The sequence below is a fragment of the Epinephelus moara genome, chromosome 1 (assembly GCF_006386435.1).
Source record: "Epinephelus moara isolate mb chromosome 1, YSFRI_EMoa_1.0, whole genome shotgun sequence".
NCBI classification, from domain to species: Eukaryota; Metazoa; Chordata; class Actinopteri; order Perciformes; family Serranidae; genus Epinephelus; species Epinephelus moara.
This window is the reverse complement of record NC_065506.1, coordinates 5,590,115-5,602,510: the sequence shown is the minus strand read 5'-3', so window position 1 is coordinate 5,602,510 and position 12,396 is coordinate 5,590,115.

The following is a 12,396-nucleotide window of genomic DNA, read 5'->3' as shown; positions in this document are numbered from 1 at the left end:
CTCTTGGGACAAGTTCTTCTTAAGCAGTGATACTAAAAACCTAACTGTTAATGTTCTCATTAAAATATTTTCTGCTAACTATCATTGCTTGAAATATACTACAAGATCAAAAGTTCGCACCAAGCCAACACAGTCTCACTCCAACCTCATCACATATTGATAAATTGGTCAAAGACTTTTCACGTTGAGATATGATGTGCAAGGTACCCTGGGTACAATAGTTGTTGACGTTCTGCGACACTGTGTCAACTTCTTCCTGTTACATGCATTGTCTGTTTTCAAAATACACTTCCGTTTTCACAGGAAATGTACAGTTTGCATTTAGTCTCTTTAAAAATAAATGCACTACATCGGTATTTTTTAATTTTTTTTCCCCTCAACAACAAACGCACGTGATTACATTAAGCCAACACACACATTGTGTTGGGTTTAGGCAACAAAAGCACATGTTGGATTTAAGAAAAAAAACAAACGAAAAAAAAAAAGGGTTTGGTTCCATGAGCACCAGCCTCCAAGGTGAGAGTCAGTGGTTGTTGGACCCATTCACCACACTTTCCACTCACTATACTTGGACTTCCGTTGCCTTGACTTTCATTGTTGTCCTGCCGTGTTTCACCCTGACACCGCTGGGTTCCGGCAGCATATCATGCCGACCTGATAAGGACGTCTTTTTTGCGTTGGTTCGTTGGTTACAGTCACTGACCATGTGCCGGTTTTTGACGATTTCCTAATGAGACCAGGCCGCAACCTGGTCAACACGGAAGTGCCAAAAACTGCAGTTCCTTGAATGATCACTGGAGGCTGGCTCCAGAAGCCGGTCAATCCCCATAGACCCCCATGTTAAAATGCCCAACTTTACAGCATGAATTGACAGCCTGGTACAAAAAAAAAAAAAGTTTTGTTCACTTTAGTTAATTTCCCCATCCCTGACAGCTGTGTAGGGGTGATTTTTTATTTATTTAACTCAACTGTTCACATATTATGGGGCGTCGGTAGTGTAGTGGATAGTGCCGGCGCCCCATGTACAGAGGCATCGCCTCACTGCAGTGGCCGCGGGTTCGAATCTGGCTCGCGGCCCTTTGCTGCATGTCAGTCCCCACTCTCTCTCTCTGTCTCCCCATTTCACACTCTGTCCTGTCAATAAAGGCAAAAAGCCCATAAAAACAAAAAACAAAAAAAAACTTCCCATTTAATTGACCCTCTGAAAACGGACCTCCTGCGGGTGGCAGTGGGGGGTTGTTGTTTCCATGATCCTGCTTATAATCAATCAAAATGGCGGTCTGTGGCTTTTCCACCATCTATGTGGGGTGTCTCCCTCTCTCTCCTCTCTCCTCCATGCAGTAGGTGTGGCAGAGGCTGGGGGAGATGAAACACCACTTGCCGTGTCAATGTTTAAATTGTTACATTGACCCTCTTGCTCTCAGGATTGCAAGCATGAAAAAGTGGTGCACTATAGTATAAGCAAGATAGCTCTCATGCCAATCAAATGTTTTGCAGAGGATTTTTCTGTTAAATCTAATTCCGAAACATTTTAATGCTTCTATTGATACACTATGGCAGCACCAATATGCAAATGAGCTTATGACGTAATCTGATGACTTGTAGCAACTTTTGGAGCTAGTGCCAACTACATTCATTGTAAAAGAGTTGGCAACACTTGTACATTTCTACATTTCCCTAGATATGTTACATTTGCGCATTCTATATGTTAAATTTGTACGTTTTAAAAGTAGCCAATATGTTGAAACTATACATTTCTTTCCATTTCAATTTTCTAATTTTATGTTGTGACAGTGCTGTGGTTAATGTGTAGTTAGGTTTAGGCACAAAAAGCACTTGGTAAGTTAGGAAAACACAATGTTTTGGCTTAAAATACCTGATTTGGTTGCCACAAACACGGCTGGAAAATGTCCTGACGTGTGGCTAAAATTACCTTTTTTTTTTTTTTTTTATTTATTGGTCTCAAACAGTGGTCTGCAGCTTAGCAGCCATCATGCCTTGGTGTCACATCATTCATCATCCCCTCCTTTCCTGGTGAAAAACTCAACTCATACATATATGTCAATGTCAATATATGTCAACCATGTTACTTTAGAAATGTTGATATGATACATATGGAAAAGATGGCGCCAGCGTGTGTGGCCGGCCGGCAGCTTTGCTGGGATTAGTGTTTGCAGTTGTATTTAACTTTTTCTGTCAAGATGTGTCTGCTCTCCTGGTGTATGATCCCCAAGCACTTATTGATATTAAAACATCTCAAGAGAAGCTGTTAATGTTTGATTATGGTGATCGGACCTCAAGCCTTCCACCATTCCTGGCGTCCATACCAGCCTACCTGTGTCGCTCACCTGTCCTCTGGAAGAGGTGCTCCAGATGATGAGGGAAACGAGGGGGTGTGCTGGTGAGAATCAGGGCTTACCTGAGGGCTGGCCAAGGGACTAATCCTCATCGTCTTTCCAACGGATTGTCTGCGGCTTGCTGGTCTATGGGAATCCGGTGGATCTGGCCTATTGTTCCCCCTCACCTGCCTGGGATCCTGCCTCACTCACCGGTGGAGATTCCTCTCTCCAGGCGGAGCCGGGTGCGCTGTGGCAGTGTCAATCACAGGAACCTTCGGGCGCTGGACCGCGCTGCTTTACCCAGACCAGAGGAAAAGGATCTTCACTTGGCTCTTTTTAATGCACGATCGATAGCAAACAAGAAGTTTTTGCTAAATGATTTCTTCATCTCACGTAAACTGGATTTTATGTTCCTGATGGAGACGTGGCTACATGTTGGTGAGTCCACCCCACTCTCGGAACTTCTCCCTCCCAGCTGTCTGTTTCTCAGCTCCCCGCGATTAACCGGCAGAGGAGGGGGCTAGCGTCAGTGTTCAAATCCAGCTTTTTTCTTTTGAACTGCAGACATTTGTGATAAACTTAACATCTCCAATTCTGTGTGCGCTGGTCTATCGCCCACCTCACCTCAACAAGGATTTCATACAAGACTTTGGTGATTTTCTGGCAGAAACAACATTGAGATATGACCGGTTTTTAATTGTTATTTTTTTTAGGGCATTTTTTGCCTTTAATTGATAGGATAGTGAAGTGTGAAGGGGGGGAGAGAGAGAGGGAGAGACATGCATGTGGGTTCTCTCCGGGCACTCCGGCTTCCTCCCACAGTCCAAAGACATGCAGATTGGGGACTAGGTTAATTGATGACTCTAAATTGTCCGTAGGTGTGAATGTGAGTGTGAATGGTTGTCTGTCTCTATGTGTCAGCCCTGCGATAGTCTGGCGACCTGCCCAGGGTGTACCCTGCCTCTCGCCCGATGTCAGCTGGGATAGGCTCCAGCCCCCCCGTGACCCTTAAGAGGAAGAAGCGGTTAGAAGATGAATGAATATAACATTTCATTGCTTTGCAGATGACTTACAGATCTACCTTCCTCTTCAAACAAACAGCTCTGCCTCCATTCCAGCTCTGCTGAACTGTCTCAATGATGTTCACACATGGATGGCTTTAAATTTCTTGAACCTAAACAATCCAAAACTGAAATTAATTTAATTGGCCAATCTGACCTTTTAGATGGCTATGACAGTGCCACTGGCCCATTAGTTTCCTACTGTCACCCTGCTGCAAGGAACCTTGGAGTAATTTTTGACTGTCCCTTTAAATTTAAAAAACAGATTAGTTCAGTGGTCAAATCAAGCTTCTTTCAATTAAGGCTACTTAGTAAGGCAAAGCCCTACCTCCCTCCACTTGATTTTGAGAGGGCAATTCACGCGTTCATTACCTGTCATCTGGATTATTGTAAGTCTCTTTATGTTGGACTGGACCAGCGGTCACTGAAACGTCTGCAGGCTGTCCAGAATGCAGCAGCCAGACTGCTGACAGGAAAGAAAAGGCGTGATCATATCACCCCGATACTGGCCTCTTTGCACTGGCTCCCTGTCCAGTTTAGAGTTCAGTTTAAAATCTTATTATTTGTTTTTAAAAGCCTGAATGGCTTAGCCCTGTCCTACCTATCTGAGCTTGTTCACCTTCACACGCCAGCCAGAGCACTGAGATCAAGCAACCAGCTGCTGCTGGCCTGTCCCAGAACTAAACTTAAAAGCAAAGGTGACAGAGCCTTTTCCGTTGTGGCGCCAAATTTATGGAATACTTTACCATTCCATATAAGGGCAGCCCGAACTTTGGAACACTTTAAATCTCTTTTAAAAACCTACCTCTTTTCGCTTGCTTTCACCTCAAGTTGAAACAGACATGTCTTTTACAGCTTTTATTTGTATTTTACCTTCACTCTAGTGTTCATGTTTTATTGTCTAAACCTATTGTTGATTTTATTGATAATTTATGTTGTTTTTGCGATTCATTCATTCATTTATTTATATTTGGATGAACTGTACAGCACTTTGGTCAACCAAGGTTGTTTTAAATGTGCTATATAAATAAATTTGACTTTGACTTTGACTTTGAAACGCATAAATGTAACATATCCATGGTTTGCAGAAAAATACAATGCCAACATTTGATTCTGGTGTCTGAGTTGGTTTTTGGTGTCTGATTCATGGATCTGTAACTCAAGCTGGACTTTCTGCATTGTGTTTAAATCTTCTCATGTTCATCTTACAGATATTCATGGTCTATAGTGGATGATGATGTTATTACTGACCTTGTGTCTAGCGCCACCAACAGGTCAGAATTTTTCCCTCAACAACACTTTGATCCATGATAAAATATATCCAAAAAACTGGACTAGCATTACATTTTATGGAAGTGTTTATGTTCCCCTGATGACGACTTGTCTTTTTGTTAGACAATCTATGAGTTTCCCTGTAGTGCCACCTTGAGGTGAAATTGTTAATTTTGTATACATCTCAACATCCGACATCCACACCTTAAGTAAAAATTTGCTGTCAGTGTTTATGGTCCTCAGACGACGACACCCTCCTTACCTTTCTTTTGAAGCTTCCATCAGGCTAAAATATCCAGTACATTTTATTCTCTCAAAATGAAGAACTCCCAACAAAAACTCTCTTTTTCTCATCGTATCCACTAGCAGCTTGTGAAATAAGAGTCAGTTAAGATGTATCTGGGTTACGGATGATACTTCAATAAGCAACCTTTCATCATCCTCCGATGCCTCTGTAGTGAAGATGACAAGGTGAGTACAGTAAACAGTTCTGAGTTGTTGGTCCTATATTTGCTCTTTTTTAAAAATACAAGCAGATCTACAGAATGCCACAGCCTGAGGTTAGCTTCCTGAGCAACATGCAGAAGCAGAAAAAAAGAGAAAGTGTATGCGATGTGAGCTGCAGAGCTGCTGACACTGTGTGACACCACCAAACCTAAATACACCAGAAACAGGAATAAACCAGGCTGCCCCATGATGCACACTAACTTAGTTGGACTTTAGCTGCAGCTGAACAGTGCAGATATAAAGAAAATAAAGTTTTTTGACAGGTTGGAGGCTAAGACAAGAGCCTGTTGAGACAAATGTGAATTTGTATGAGCCAGTTGAGGAAATCTTGGCTTGTCCTCCAGCGCCTGGTTGCCAGTTGGCGCTGCCTGGGGAGACTGTATCTACTGAATGGCAGGCAGGGTTTAGATGGCTTTGTCACGTTTCAAGATGCATTTTTAAATGACGGCTCAGTGCAGTGTATCGCCTCGCCACCCTCAGCACGGAAAACACTAGGGTCAGCAAAGACCACTGGCTGTACACTCTCCACAGAAAATTGGTTTTGACAGTGTTTTCTGCTGATTATAATGAGAACAAATTGAGCTTTAAGTGTGTTGGCTGATGATGGAGCGTGAGGGTCGTTAATGCTCGGCCCTGGGGGGTCAGTAAACAGCTTCACACAGATACAGCGGCGCAGGACAAACCTAATTAATGTAGCAATGTAAGTGGTTAAATATGACATTTATACATGCAGCAAGCACACAAAAACCCACACATACACACTGATAGCACACAGACAGGATTACCTCATGTCCCTAGTCATTATGTATTCATATGACAACATTCAAAATTAACTTTTAATGTCTTATTGTAAACATCACTGAATATAGTAGTAGAAGGGTGGATTTAAAACACAGTGAAGCCCTGTTCACACTATGAACTGCTCTGCTGTCTGATGACTGCTTCTGCTCGAGCACAGGACATGGTCGAACATGAACTATGGATCAAATCAAACTTGATAACATGCACATGCGTCAAACACATCTTCCCCCCGGCAGCACAGAAGATCAATACAATCAGCGCAGTTTCAAGATGGACACCCAAGATGAGTGTCACCAACTCAGTACCTGACCAAATGTCTCCCCTTCTGTTCCTGAGTTATGACATTATAATGATGTCACAGTGAACAGTGATGACCTTTGACCTTTTGGATATAAAAAGTCATCACTTTAACATTTAATCCTATGAGACATTTATTTGAGATGATGTCTTAATTAGTGTAAGAATTCTTTAGTTTTAGCCAAATACATGGCTATAAAGAAAAGAAAAGTTTAAAATAAAAAAAGTAATGTTGCTTAAAATCTTAAAGAAATATGTCATATTTAACATTTTGCCTTTTGAAAGTCAGGTCATCTTTTGCTTGCTAATATATATACATATATGTTGGGATTCACGGGACCACACATGATTTGTCATTTGTTAAAATCTAAACTGGACATGTGAAGGTTTTTCTTCTCTGCATGCTCTTTGTTCTCAGTCAGAGAGCTATTTCTCAGAGACCAGTCATCAGACTTGACTGGACAGGACTTTTACAGTGACGTGACTCTGTGATGTCACCAGGCAACTGTAGAAGGTCTGCTCCCTTCAGACAGTTTTCCTGTTGCTCCTGAGCTGCCGACCAGCTCACACCTGTTCGTCCTGAGCTGTGGACCAGCCCAGAGGTGCCCTCTTTCCTCCTGGGCACAGACAGGCCTCTTTCTCCTGGATACTTTTGGATACTATTGGGGATCTATTACAAAGTCAGGCCCGTTTTTAGGCTTATGTCCCAACAGATGGTGCCGTCGTGTAAAACATGGCACTGGTGCGTAGATCACAACAAGTAGTATCCTAAAAAGACTCTCATGGCGCCTGCGCAAGATGGCTGCCTGTCCGCTGCTCAGTGTGTGTCATTTGTGTTGTTTGTCTAAAACTAACTTTTGCTCATCACAAGTTAGTTTACTGGCGCAAGGCAGTGTCAGTAAACTCGTTTATTCGAGAGCGAAGCTGCTGGCGCTGAAAGAGAGGGGACATGCGGGCAGATGCCATCTCATCCCCCTGGAGATAAGGGGGAAGTACCGGGGGTGCCGAGCCGGGGTGAAGTGAAGGGCTAAACTAAAACCCAAAGCCCCAAAACGGCGGTGGTACAGACCAGCCATTCCCTCCGTTCTGATGGGGAATGTGAACACGCTGTCAAACAAGATGGACGAACTGACGGCACTGATCAAAAATCAGAGTAGCTACCGCAGGTTTGACAATAAATCTCTTTCAGCTGATAATGAACCAGCAGCAGGTGGCGGAGAGGCTGTAGTGAACTTTATTTTTATCTTTTCACAGCTTTTTTGTGTTGGCAGACACACTTAAGTACTTTGTTTATCTGGGTTCAGCTATGTTCATAAACATATTGGCTATGTATTTGCACATGTCACTCATGTATTTGCTTATGAACAGTTAGTAGGTAAACTGGTTTTCTTACAGTCTAATTGCTTAAGTGCATAAGTTATTCTTCTTACCAAACAGCTTCAGGTGGCTTACCATCTCCCTCTGGACTTGAGTAAGACTGGTTTGCTTGTATTAGCTGAGTGTGAATTATAATGTATGATTTATAAAGATATGAAACACTTTAAATGACAAGTGGAAATGCAGCTCTATAGTTAACGTTAACTACTACTACTTGGTTAAGGTCAGGAAAACAATGACACTCCAACACTCCATCTGTGTTTCTTCAAAAAAAAACGTCATCTCTGAACTTCTTTGAGCCTCAGTCACTCACCAGAAACCAAACATTTGGATCACTGATTTCAAATCGGCACTAAAATATTTTCCAATGTTTCTAACGTTGACTTTGTGAGTATTAATATGCTGTGACAAAGCCTGATGTCTGTTTTGATTTGTTTAGAAACATCACCATGTGAGTGAGAAAGAAATAGATTGTTCTATATTCTCCCTGAGCTACACAGATGAGGAATCTCCTGACCTGAGCTCTGAGCTGCAGGTTAATGATAAATGAGTCTCCACTTCTGCTGACAGCAAACATAAAGAGCGTCAGACACTACTAACAAGCAAACAGAGAAACAGCCAATTACACATCACAAATAAATGGAACTGAGAAGTCCTTAAATAAACAGAGAGAGATGATAAGAGATGATAAGTGTTAATACATTTGACATACAAGATGTGAGTCAGAGCAGCAGCAGCTGCTGTTTGTCTATGTTACTGAGACATTCCTACACAGAATGGTCCAAGATGGATCAGGAACAGCAGGCACTTTCAGAGACATGAACAGGCTGACGTGGGCCCGGAAACTATGGCAACGACCTCTGACCTGCTCCTACAGGACGACCATCAATTGCCATACAAGGAGATTTATCCGAACAGGAAATACAGAGATTTTAAAAATGAATGCTGTCCATTGCATATACTGTGTATACCTATATGTACACTGTGTAAAGTCAGCAGCTCACCTCCGTTTTTCTGGACTGAGAAGCCGAGCACATCATGGTAGCAACTTGCCAATTACAAGGTAGCCATGCCCTAAAGCATACCCTGCTTTAGCATCTCTCAAACTAGCAACTGAGGCCATAAACTCATGGGGAAAATGCTTAAGTTAATTAGGTCATAAATCAAGTGAAAAGTAGGGTCTTTTTCACATAGACCTCTGTACAGTCTGACTTATTTTTGCAACCACTGAGCCGCATTGGCTTCACTTTTCAGACCTGAAGATGACCCCTTAAATACAACACACCCACTCTTTTCCAGTTGTCATTACAGACTCTGGCCTGTTTATATCTGTATTAATATGGATATTGGATGATCTGATCACAAGTGGACAGTGCTAAATACTAGGGGTGTCAAATTATCGCGTTAATTGCGAATAATAAATTACAGCCATATTTAACGCGCTATGCTATAAAATCTGTCTGTAGGCGTACGATTGGGTTTCGTTGTGCTTGAGTTGTGGGAGAGCTGCAGCGCTACAGAGCAGAGCCCAGCATCAGCATTGATGACTGCCCTAGCACGCAAGTATCTGACCTCCCCGGCAACCTCTGTGTAATTTTCGGTCCTGAATTTTTCAGCACAGTCCTGAAATCCAAGCAGTTGTCCTGAGTCCTGAATCCTGCCCTGATTGTCCCAAAAATTACACTAGAGCAGAGTCTGGAGTAGTTATTGCCTGATAAAACATTAAAAACTGATCATGGTGGTTGAGTTGTCATGCAGCCCCCACCGGCTGCACATTGCCTGCAGCAGTTCCTACATGAATTATGGGTGTTGTAGTTTGAAGAAGAGAAGACAGTGCAAATTGCAGCCGCAAGGACAGGGAAAGCGCAGGCAGCCACAAGAAGGAGTGATTTGCACGTTGCAGTGCAGCCTCTTGTTATAACTGTTCAAAACTGTTCTATAAACTGATACAGCTGTAACGAATGTACGAGGTGTCTTTTATTTTGTTAGCTTTTATTTTTTATTAAGTTTAAAGGACAAGTGCATGTACATTGATCACTTCCATGAAATAAAACGAGAAATTGGAAAATAATTTAGAAAATTGTTAAAATAAAATTAGGGAACTGATCACAGATGTATTGTTTCTGTGTGTTTTTACATCTATTGCTGTGTTAATCTGCAGCTATGCTTTTAATGAAGCTGACATGTCATGACAGTCAAGCACCCCCCTGGTGGTCGAGACTGAAGGTTGCAGCACTCTTTATTGGGACTAATCTCAAAAACAATAGAATGTAACGGCTAGGTGTACTGCATCTGTATTCAAGTGTGTTATTGTTGAAAACAATAATTATGACTTTATAAAACTACTTTTTGTTATATATATCAATCTTTTGATCATCTGCCACAATAATGTAATGAATTTAAATGAAAATACCTCAAGTTGAGGGCTTTTCTCAGCAATTTGAGATGAGATTAAAAAAGAGATTAATTAGATCAATTAATTACAGATCATAATTAATTAATCTCTCAATTTTTTTAATCTCTTGACAGCACTACTAAATACAAGTATAAACAACCACCAAGATGCAATGTTTCTCATTCACAAACACTACATACACACAAATTTGCGTACAAACGTTTTAGTATAAATCTGAGATTCATCAATAATTTGCTCCTACTCTGCAAACAAGTTTAGAACTGCCACAGACTGGACATATGCACAAAGAATGATGGCCCAGCGGGTCCATGTCACTGGTCCGACAGCCCATTGGTCTGACATCCCATTAGTCCGACATCCTATTAGTCCGACGTCCCGTTGTTCCGATATGTGATTATACTAGGCTATACTGTATTTGTGTACCATAGAGGATCAGCAAATGCAACAAAAGTAGGCTACAGGTCGAGATACAAGTGTCAAAGAGAGGAGAGAATGAAACACCATAACCTCCTGTTATTAACTCTGGGGTCCGGGTTGTGTGGGGAGCTCTCCGCAGTGCTGAACGGCTCCCAGCGGCTCCGCGACCGGCTCTGGGTCAGCTGGGAAAGGCTTGAGGCGAAGCAGGCTCACGGCTTATGTGTTTGCCACTTTCTTTTTCATTTTAACCCACACCATGATCTTTTCCTAACCCTAACCAAGTGGTTTTTGTGCCTAAACCTAACCAGACCTTAACCACAGGGCATCATGATGATTTCGGAACAACGGGACTTCGGAACAATGGGTTTAATATGGTCGGAACAATGGGATGTCGGACCAATGGGTTGTCAGAATAATGAGCTGTCGGACCAATGGGCAGACCCGGGCCCGGGTGTCTCAGAAAATGTAAACATACCTTTTAACTAAATGCATAACATATTAAAACTGTATTTATTTAAAAAGACTTCAAGAGTGAATATCTGAAAAAGGTATTTTACTAATGCATTGGTATTAAATGAAATTGATACCCTTTCCCCCGCATCAATTAAGAAAAAAATTCATCTACATAACCAGGGTAACCCAGTTTTTATTTTAGAGCAATTGTGCTTATGTTTTTGTAGCTAACTTTTTAGTTGGTAGCTTTTTAATAGCCATGCAGGGTATAAAATGATTCTTTCATTGGGAGAACCAATGGGGCTCAGGCCAAATCATCAATTACGGACGTGCTGGCTGTTTTGCTGACAGCACACTAATGCTCAATAACTTTCCCATTTTATGTCGAGTTAGACCGAGTGTTGTGTGACCATTTTGGCCGTTGAAAAGAAACCTGTTGGATTCTGCCGACAGCCATACCTCCAGCTGTACTGACACAACCACTAACATGACTAGCGAGCATGCATGCGCGCATGGACGTTTTAACTGTGCACGGGGCCCTTGGACCTTCTGGCATAAGTGGTATAGGCATTACAAAATTTGAACACAAGTGGTCAACTAGAGACATATGATAGACACAGGTGTAAATGGCCATGTGTCTTCACTCTCCGGTTGTGTTTGGATCACCAAAACACTTGTTAATACCAGGTGTAAACAGATTTTCTTTTTGTTGGCACAAATACTGTTGTTTTGCTCACTGGTCATTATTGCAGCTACCTCTTCTTCACTGAAGTGCAGCTGAGCATTCAGGAGCCAGATTCACTTATCTGCTCAGTGTTGAAGTTCACTTTTAGAGGAGCAGATAAAATGTTAACATTAATGCAATAATTGTCTATTTTATTTATCCAATATTCCATATTTATACCATGGTCTGGGTGAAAACTCAATTCTGAGTGGCTGCAGGGTTTCCAATCAAAAACTGATGATGGACACATACTAAATATTTCCAATGAAACTGTATATTCACTGTTCTAAATGAATGCACCGGCTTAATAATAGTATCAGTATCTGTAATTTATTTCCAACACTGAGAGTAGTTCTTCATCCTCTGAACACCACAGGAGGGAGACTGCAACACACCCTGCATGTACTACACTGCCCATCTGAACTTAGGCAATCATATCACATCCCATCCGCTATTCAACTCATTACTTCAGGCTGCAGCTGACAGTCACGTTACACATGGCATATAGTTTGTTCGTGAAACTCTTGATATTGATTTGGGGACACTGACATGGCTGGATGGCTAGCTAGCCTTGTTGTTAAACATACTGTTTGCAATATTATTGACTTTAAATCTTGCTAGCATAACATTTGCCTTCTGGCTAATAGCTGGGCCAAAAGGTTTCATGGGCTGGGTGGACTAGAATATCACTATATTCATTCATAGTCATATCTAAGCTTTGTCCTATTTACT